The sequence below is a fragment of the Meleagris gallopavo genome, chromosome 14, assembly GCF_000146605.3.
Source record: "Meleagris gallopavo isolate NT-WF06-2002-E0010 breed Aviagen turkey brand Nicholas breeding stock chromosome 14, Turkey_5.1, whole genome shotgun sequence".
NCBI classification, from domain to species: Eukaryota; Metazoa; Chordata; class Aves; order Galliformes; family Phasianidae; genus Meleagris; species Meleagris gallopavo.
The window spans coordinates 15,923,328-15,933,464 of NC_015024.2; the positions used below are offsets into that span (position 1 = coordinate 15,923,328).

The 10,137-nt window shown below is 50.3% G+C and overlaps 1 long non-coding RNA gene across 1 annotated transcript; it reads right to left on the reverse strand.

Annotated features, from left to right (window-relative positions):
* Nucleotides 1-462: 462 nt before the first annotated feature.
* On the reverse strand, nt 463-9,897 carry LOC109369968. Its single transcript, XR_002119675.1, has 2 exons — nt 7,351-9,897; nt 463-934 (listed from the first exon to the last, which is right to left on the reverse strand). It is a non-coding gene; the product is annotated as an uncharacterized LOC109369968 (long non-coding RNA).
* Between the last annotated feature and the right edge of the window lie 240 nt (nt 9,898-10,137).

Here is a 10,137-nt window from a genome sequence, read left to right on the forward strand (position 1 = left end):
CCAGGAGGTAATCGCCCACTGCCTAATTTTCATTTTAATCTCACTGCAGACACGCTCTATGCTGTCACCACGGGACACTCTGCCTTCTGATGGAGGAGCCTCTAACACCCAGCCCACCACAGCAGGTTTGCACAACACAAGGGCAAGCTCTCAGCTCTTCTTGGGCTACTCTCTGCCATCTGAAGTCCCACTCACACACAGGTGCACCCAGCAGGGTGAGCACAAAGGCTGCCCAAGGCTCAGGGCATGCCTCATACACTGGGGGTACCCCCGGAAGGAAGCTCCATCGCAAAGCATAGCAGCACAACTCAGGGGCTTCACACCAACCTCCACAGCACCTCCCAGATACACTCTGGGCCAGCGGCACTTTGCAGCAGGCACTGCTGTTACAGCTGCATGTGAATTCCTGCTGGCTTCATCTGACAATGGGGCCAAACGGAGCTCACCCATGTGCTGCCACACTTGAGAAAAATGCTTTTTATTGTACTTAGCTCAATGCTAACAAACACGGCATATCCAGATGTGGAGAATAACTGCAGATTCGCAATATTTTTTTTGCTAGTTACTGGGAAATTTACAGCTTTTACAGCCAGCTGCAGCTGCTAACACTCACAGGCAACTGCAGCAACCCAACCAGCGTTATGGCACTGGAGCAGAGGTGCTCACTACAGCACAAGCTGGGTTGCATGGCACTAACAGTCTCCATGTCTTGGGTGAGAAATTCATTTTTCTCTCCCTCTTTGCACACCAGATCATCACTGGATCAAGTCGTGGATCTTCTCGCAGAACTTCATCTCTGGTTCCTCCTGTGACACTTAATTCATGCTGACGCAGAGGGGCACAGCTCCAGATGCTCACTGTGCATGTGGCTGCACAAGCCCTTACCCCAGTAGCATCGTGCTGGCGTGGGCTCTCCTTCCAACAGACTCCACAACTGCTCCAGACAGGGAAAAACACAAAGGCAATGCAAGCAATTAGGGTTCAAATCAGAGGTGGTTTTGACACTTGGGAATAAAGAATGAAAACCCTATGCAAGGTGAGTGGTACTGCCAGGTGTAGCAGCACGCACAGTTACATGATCCTGTGCTGGCTGTGCTCAGTGAGATGGGACTGGGTACTGAAGTCAGGCACGAACCAAGGAAGACAGAATGGTGGATAATAAGATTTTTACTCACATTAAATACTATTATTCCGACCCTACTCCTTTAAAAAAAAATAAAATAAAAGACAGGGTTAATGCTTCAGTGCCCCACTTCATAGACTGCACATTCAAATTCCTCCACAAGACCATGCAAAAACGAGTGGTGAAAGGACTGCCAGCTGCAGAAGGCAGACACTCCAATGCAGCAGCCCCTGCAGCCCACCTGGACCATCCCTGGTGCAGGCGGAACGTGGGCATCACCCTCCTAGAGGCCCCAGTTCAGTGTCAGCCCACGGTGTCACTTCCCTCCTCGGTCCTACTCAGTCTTCCTGCACCATGGCTGGTTATCAGTGGGGCGATAATGCCACGCAGTACCTGTTTGGCACAGCTTGCACCACGTTCCCAGGACTCCTCCAGTTTCGCTTCCTGCTAACGTGCACCTGCACCAATCTCAGGAGCCATAAAAGCACCAACCATATTTACAGCTCTGCTCAAACCCCAATGGCAGGGGCACACCCCACACAGAGTTAGTGATTGTGTCACACACTGAGCACCTGGTGCTTTCAGCAGTCCTGTGCACCCAAAGCCAGCACTGAGCATACCCTCATACCCTACAAACACGAGCACAGGCTGCGGGTCAGACCCTCTCCTGGCATAAACCCATGGCAGCGCTGGGCTCTGGCCACACGTTTTCTTACCAACTTCTGCTCTTTATCCCCAAAGCTGGCCAACAGGCAAGATTCATGGTTATTAGGGAGTTTTATGCACTCTTTCTACACTGTGAAAACAGCAGTGCCTTTCCTCGACAAAAACCAAGGGGCTTCCCTAGGAAACAGCTCTGTCTGGCACATGTTGCAAAGCTGTGAGCAGTCCAAGTCACAGCACACACAGGTGGACCTCTGTGATGGGCAGAGAGCAACACATGCTCCTCCTCACCCAGCACTCACCAGGCAGAGGTTGGTACATAGCAGTGATTCAGTGCTGATGAACTGAAACACGGGCATGTGCTCTGTTAAAACGGGGCTGAGTCTGACACAGGCATTACTTACGCAAGGAAGTTTGCTGCTCTGCATGTGCTTCCCCTTGCAATTCACCTCCAGACCCCAATGCCACCAGAGGCAGAGGTATTCATCTCTTTTTTGGACCAACAAAAAACTCTAGCTGAAAGCCTGCAAATCATCTCAACTGATAGCTCCCTTCCTTATCCAAAAGAAAAGAATCAGATGACAAAAAAATATCTTCCAACCAGAATGTAAACATTTGAGCATAGCAAGAAGAAAGCATTTCCATAAAGCTCTCACTACAGGACAGCTTTTATCCTCAGACATATCCCATAACTCTGGCTGAAGTTACTCAGGGCTGCTGCCCGAGTTTCTGCAATGAGTCAAACCTGCAGGATCTGCCGCTGCCCTCGCTGAAAAGAGGATGTGAGAGCTGGCACATCGCCCCACTGGGAGGTCGGAGCCGAGTCCCTGTGCCCCACACAGGCTGGGGACAGACCTGACAACACCACGAGCAGCTCACCATGCAGACAGCATGCAGGCACCTGGGGGATGCTGCAGAGCCCACATGGAGCACACAGTTAGCATCTGCTGCGGTACTGTAACATTTTTCAGAAAGAAAAAAAAAAAAGAAAGATGATGGTAGCTTATACCAAACAGATCCCCTCTGACCCTCCCCAAGCAACCAGCTGTGTACCATGAAAACTTACAAGCAAAGCTCTGTGGCACAGCCCAGCCCTCCTGAGCAGCTGTAGGGATGCTCCCCTTGCTCAGACATGGCACTGCAGGCCACCACCAGGAGCTCTGCTGAAACAAAGGCATTTCTAGTTTTCCCTTTCAATTACAACAGATTATCATTTCGCTCAGCAATGCCCCTTACTAAATTGAAACTCTCTGCATCAGAATTAAATATGTCCTATCTCCTCAAAATGAAGTGTATTATTTATCACTAATATTTAATGACAAAAACCTGATAACTTTCTCCGATTATAACACTGATTTCCTCCAGTCATGCATCATTGGCTCTGCTGGTCATTAGCATTATCACAGTGCATAAACTCTGCCTTATGCAGCAAGTTTGATAACGGGGCCAGAAACCCACAGCCACCATTCCTCAGTTTGTTCAGATTTACCAGTTTACCTCTCTGTGACTGCACCTCTATTTAGTGGCATCTATCATAAAAACAGATTAGCCAAGTTGTTACCAACTCACTACTGCAAAACTCACAGAGAAAGAAAAAAAGAAAATCTCTCCTTAAATCTGTTAAGGTAGATATAGGCTATGATGCTCTGTGTACGCATCCAGACAGTTTCCTTTTATGTATTACAATCATGAATATTCATGAATTTTGTTCCTTGAGCCAAACCGATGCTTTTTCTCTTCTCTCCCCCCTTTTTTAGTTATTTTTTTAAGCCCAGTCCACTCAAGGCAGCTCCTGAGGTTTCAGCAGAGGTATCTGGGTACCTGAAGCAAAACGTGGCCGGCATATAGGAGACATGGAAATACACCTATTTATGACATCCACCTGAGGGGAGGAATCACTTACAGCGCTCTGATCATCAGTCGGTGAGATATTGGCTGACAGAGCCCTGTTTGAGAGGCAGCGCAGTGATGAAAGCAGGAGGTATCGACACTAACACGATGTGTGCTGCCCTTTGCCAGGCAAAACTCCTCCTGCTCGTAGCAATACCACTTTGGGTTGAGCTCCAGTATCACTAACCACAGTATTAGAAACAGGGTCTATCCCACGAGGAATGGCAGCGATCTGGCAAAGCTAGTGCTGAGTTCTGCATTCTCAGTCAAGGCAAAGAAGCAGACTGAGCTCTGGCAGAGCAGCAGGTCACGTAGGATGCAGAACATAGCACAGTTGCTTCCCCAGCATCAACCCGAGCATCCCAACACCAGGTCACTGCACTCCTGCAGCCACCACACACACTCCCTCCCTACCCCACACTTTTGACCTCACTGAGCTACAACCAGCACCAGGACCTGGGGTCGCATCCTGCCCTGGAGGAACCACTCCTCACCAGATCCGGCCTCGATGTCCCAAATCCAGCCCAGCCCAAGGGCTGCCCCTCAGTGCCTTGGCACAGATTTGGGAAGACAGAGGCAGGTCTCGCACTGCCCATTCCCGTGGGCTTTTCTTCCCAGTGCAAGGATGGGAGGTGGGAACTGGGCTGGCTGAGCCGTGCCTGAGCGGCCAACACAAATCTATCACGAGGTTCATGGGAGATAGAGTTCGTGACTCACTGTCAGCAAGCGTACTATTACAACATGAAAGCTGTTATTAACGAAAAAGGAAAAAAGCAATGTGGGTGAATACCTCAGGAAGGTTTTAACTTTGCAATCCCGAATAGACGGCTCACGGAATAAGGTTTGCAGCAGACCTAGCTGACAACAGCCACAGCAGACAACCTTGTAACTGAAAGGCCATCAGAGCAGCATTCCTGAGCTTCAGGGAAACCCATTCCTGCAGCACTGGAGCTGGTGCAGCTCCCTGCCCATGTCCAGCCCCGAGCCCACTGCTGGCACCAAGGGAAACCTCGCATCCATCATGCGGCATGGGGAAGATGCTTCCTGAAACTGACACTGGTTCCTAAAGAAACATCACTTAATTACTTAACCCTTCTTAATGGAACAATGAACATCCCCCTCAGCAAACAAGGCAGCAGTGATTTAACGTCACATCGCATGTTTCATTGCAGAACCGGTAAAATTAATACCGCTCCCCTCTCTCCTGCTGCAACCACTCATTTCTTTATGTTCAGTTACATTTCTCACTTCTGCACCCAGAGCAAGACCCCGACATACAAAAATCTGCATTGGGGTTCTGCCAAGAGTCAGCTCCAGGCAGGCACACCCCACAGAGGGGAGCAATGCTGCAATGGAGCCCCAGAAGCCCCGATGCCTTTGGAAGGATTGCGAGGCTCAGTCAGGGCTCCAGCAATCGCTGTCATCCCAGCCGTGCTCAGCCATCAATTCCGCGGACAAGGGTTTTGCAGAAAGGGGAATTCTGAATTGATTTTTGTGACCAGCTGTTGAGCTGCTGCTCTGAACACACCGCCAATCCCCCTCACCATTTTATCTTCCTTTATCACCATCTTTTTAATAGAGACATGACATTCTGCCTACTGCTGGGCTCTCTCTATTTATCTCTCTCTTAACAACACTTTGGCATCGCCGGCTCCGCTATCTAAATCAGCACTAGTGCACGTCCGGTCACATAAAACTGGAGAGGGTTTCCCGAGATGCCTCGGGAAGTCTGCCTGCTCCCGCTCACTGATGTGTTAATACGCCCGATGCACTAATTAACGAACAAACAGCTCGGGCAGGGAGCTGGGGGAGGGTCCAACACGAAGACGGCGCAGAGCCCAAGGAAAGACACTTGACCCTAATTGTTAGCAACAAGATGACAGGGTTGAGCGGGAAGTGTGGCTGAAACTGGGATCCAATCTGAAAGGAAATGTCTGGTGAAGAGGGGAAAACCAATGATGCCGTTGGAGGCCCTGCGCTCCCTGTGGGCGCCCAGCTGGCAACGCGCTCCCAACACACCTCTCACTCCATGCCCACACCCTCGGCCTCTTCCCATGCCCCCAGTCAAAGAGGGGAACGTCCGGTGGCCATGCAAACCACCTGCAGGAGGGGTGCAAGGAAGGCTCAGGATGTCCGAAGCCCCAGCACTAAAGCTGTACCCAGAGCAGAAGCTCCTCGTGCTGAGCACCTTGGGCTGCACACCTGGGCTGGGGATGCACTGCTGCACCAGTGGGAAGGAGCTGCACAGCAACACGTGCACTGACAGCCTTGAAAACGCTTTCCATGCATTGCAAAGAATTGGGGAAATGTCCTAAACACTTTCTATCTGAAAAAAAAACAAAAAACAGTTAAATCAAGGCTCACAGCAGTGCAGTAGAGCCCTCAGCACTGCGCTCCGGGTTGCTTCAATTGCAGCCAGGAAGAAGGGAGAAAGCTAGCACACAGCTGGCACACTGAGCTGGGAAACACAGCTCAACAGCAGCAGAGAGCGTCCTCAAGAGCATACAGCCAGGCACCAGCCCTGAGCTGACTGAAGGAAACAGGCACCCCGGTGCTAACAGAGCAAATCACGCAACCAAATAACGCATGCTGCACTCAGAGCGTTTGTGAGACCATTGCAACCCCACTGCAAAGTGGGAGGGACAAAGCCCACAGTTAGTTTTACCCCCAGAAACTCCACAACCTGTCAGACACAAGCAAATATTGGATGATACGAACTCCATTCCAGTGTATCTGTCAAGATATCTACAGGGCTCAACTGTACTTCTGTTTTTAATTAAATCTTCACACACATACTTTAATGTAATTTAAATAGATTATTAGTTGTCAGAATATAGTATAAATTTTGTTTACGATTTAGTTACTTTAAGTACTGACGTTGAGGAAACTCATTTAACCCCCTGACTGAGCGTCATTACGTGTTGAGATGAGACTCCCAAAGAGCTTCCACTGCCCTTTGCACTCTCGCAATAATCTTAAATTACTACAACTTAATTGCAATTTCAAGGCACTAAAATGGGGATGCTCTAAGAACAGCACAGGGAGGGTCAGTGAGAGGAGAAAAATTATTCAGCCCTCCTCAGGTACCCGAGAGGGGAAAAAATGCATTCTGCTCTTCTGTTTTCTCATTTGCCATAGAAGAACGTCTTCATTTTCAGGATGGTGCTGAACAAAAAGTTATTGGGGCTACATGGGATCATTACCACTCACGCACGGCCACTGCCCATATGGATGCGAGAGACAGGTGCCAGGTGATGAGAAGTAGAGAACCCCTGAGCTGTTTGCTGCAGCAGAGCCAGCATTTCCCCGACTCCGTGTAGGTCGCACGCTGAAGTCAGAAACAAAAGCACAAGTTGAAGCACCCTGATCAACAGATGCCCAAGCTCCTAAAGACAGAACAGCTTACAGTTCCCTTTCAACCCCAGACACGGCTTTTCTTTATATTAGAGAACTACAGAGGTCCCCCAGTTTGGCTCCCCCAGCAACCCCAGCTCCCTCTCTCCCATGCACACCACGGCAGCACCTGACACCGGCTGCAGCGGGACCTCAGGGCTGTCCTGGCTGAGCTGAGAGCAGTGCCAGCGGGCGCGAGGGCAGCAAGGAGCCACCTGGTGAGCACGTGGCAAACAGGAACGCGATACGGACTGTGACTCAGAGCACAGGCAAGCACTTACGTATGTCTCCGAAGGCAAGAAAGTCAAGAATGGTGAGCCCCTCTGTGCCCTTGTGAGCATTTGGTAAAGTTGTGCTGCCAGGACCTCTGCAAACAGCCGCAGACATGCTGCTGAGCTCCAGCACACAACGTTTGTCAACCGCCTTTGGCACACGCTGCCTGGCTCCCAATGCCCCCACCTCATGGGTGCTCATGGGTGTGAGGACATATCAGGGCCAGGGGGACACGAACTTGTGGCAAGCTGAGCTGGGACACAGCCCCCGACAGCAGGTCTTGGGGCTGCATAACCCCAGGTGCCCCCAGACTCTGCAGCTCCCCACCACTGAACCCCTGCTACAGCGTAACCCAACTCAGGCACAACTCTGCGCCCAGAGCTGTGCCAGGCTGCTGCAGCCCCAATCCTGCCCCCACCCAGGGACTCCCACTGTGACACCGCTGTGACACCGCCGGCGGGGCAGAAGGCCTGAGCACAGCAGCGAGGAGCCCAGCTACAAGGGATCCCAGCCACGAGGAATCCTGTCCACAAGGAGCCCCGTTTCGCTGCCTTTCCCCCGGCCCTGCCTCAGCCGCAGGAAACGTCTCCGCTCGGTGCCTTGAAGTTGCAATTAAATTGTTGTAATTTAAGATTATCACAAGAGCAAAGGGCAGCGGCAGCTCTCCGGCAGACTCCTCTCACCACTTAATGCTGCTCAGTCTGGGGGTTAAATGAGCTTCTTTAGTATAAGTACCTTAAAGCAAGTGAATCGTAAACAAAATTTATACTATTTCCTGACAGCATATAATCTATTTAAATTTATTAAAGCTTCTCTGAGAAAATTTAAGATGACAGAAGTATCATTATGTCCTATAAATAACCGGATGGCCTTGCAGAAATAACTGTATTTTACATGCATCTCCTACATATGTGTGTGCATACGTTATTTCATTCCACAGACAAATACACGCTCGAAAGATACTTCTGCAAAGGAATGACACGACCCGGTCCAGCCCTCTCTGTCCATGACCACAAGCACTAAGAACACTGAATGCTGAGCCCTATGCCATAACCTACCTTTCTACTACCGCCCCTTCTCCCCTAATTTTTTACAATACCGTGAAGCAGGAATAATCCCGGAGCTAAGCGCATGGTGGGTGGGAACACAAAGGTAAGCCCTTAAGAAAATGTGGTCCTGTGCTACGGAGCAGCGCTGCAGCCCATGCCATGCAGCGATGCCTCACGCTCAGCACTCTGCCCAGCGTCCTGCCTGCTTCCAAAGCGACACCTCACCACTGCCACCGACTGCGGCATGAAATGTTCACAGCGGATAAAAAAACACTGCGTTACCCCAAACGGCTTCACAGCATACGTGTGCATGTTTAACACACGCACGTTTTATTGTCTAATGAAAGTATACGCCATAAAAAAGTACAGGCTCTGTAAGTTACGCAGGATGGTTGTGAAACCTTACCTTATAAAAGCATAAAGTACTTATTGTGTGATCTGCGCTGCTAATTAAAGAAGTACTTCTGGGGAAAGGATTTGGGTTTCTTCATTCTTCAGTGGATGTGCGCTTGGTCTGCACCCTGCTCACACACACCGGGGTAAAGCCTTCTCCTCCCACTTGCAATGGCTGTCCCCATTGTTTCAGGACACTTAGAACAGAAGTACTTAGAACAGGAACAAAACAGGGGCTTGCTGGTGGAGTTTGCACTGAGCTGTCTGAATGCAAACACGAAAGCATCAAAAATAACCCTGAACTGCACTGGTGACATCTGATTAACGCTCACACTGAAACATTTACCAAAGCAAAACCAGCAATCGCCTCACACCCCTGGCTACAAATTTCACTTAAAAAATGAAAGAGCAGTGGAACCTTTCTGATGCAGCCCCGACACCAGGGGACACCTCGCCCTGCACCAAGCACAGCACACAGCTACAGCAAATGTGCCACCAGGCAACGCTCCGGGAACGGCGCTGCACCTTCCAGCACTCAGGGCTGCAGCCACACGGTGTGCAACGCCTCATCGCCACCCAACCCGTCACACACCAGCACCGCTCACATGCCGAGAAAAACACGCCTGGGTTTCCTTACAAATCAGAGATGCAGAAATCAGGGTTGAATTCCACAGAACTTTTAGGCTGTTTTGAACGCTGCATTACTGGAAACGCCGCCTTCTCCGCAGCTCCAGGCGGCAGAAATCAAACCAAACCAAATCCTCCATCGCTCTCCAAGTGTATGCAAGCCTCAAAAAAAAAATTAAACAATTTAATAACAATAAAACCAGCCCTTCCCGTGCACCGACCTAACTTCACAACCAAAGCCGTGAGCAGTAGACAGCCTTGTGGGGAAGGGCAGCATTATTTCTCTCCACGTTACCCTATGGATTCCCAACAAAGAGCAGCACTGCTAACGGCCCGGCTGTGCCCCGCTGCAGCACCCGGCGCTCCCAGCCAGGCGGCTCTGACAACAGCCCAGCAGCAGCTCCGTTTGATCTCCCCTGCCTGCCTTAATCTGGGTTGTCAAGGTTCACTTGTTGGAGGCTGTTTACTTTACTTTTTACAAAAAAAAAAAAAGTGATTTTCTTTCTGTTTCACACACAATGACTAATCCACAGACTAAGGGGGAAGAATGCTGCCAATGCGAGATGTTAAAGCTATCATACCTTTTTGCAATGAGATTTTAGCCGGCACCTTTTGAATGGTGACTAGTGAAGAGCTTCCTCCCCCAGTGCCCCGCTCCATTCACTCCGGTGGGGAGACAGTGTAGGGAAGGAATTCGGAATGGAGGAATGAAGCCGGTAGCCCTGA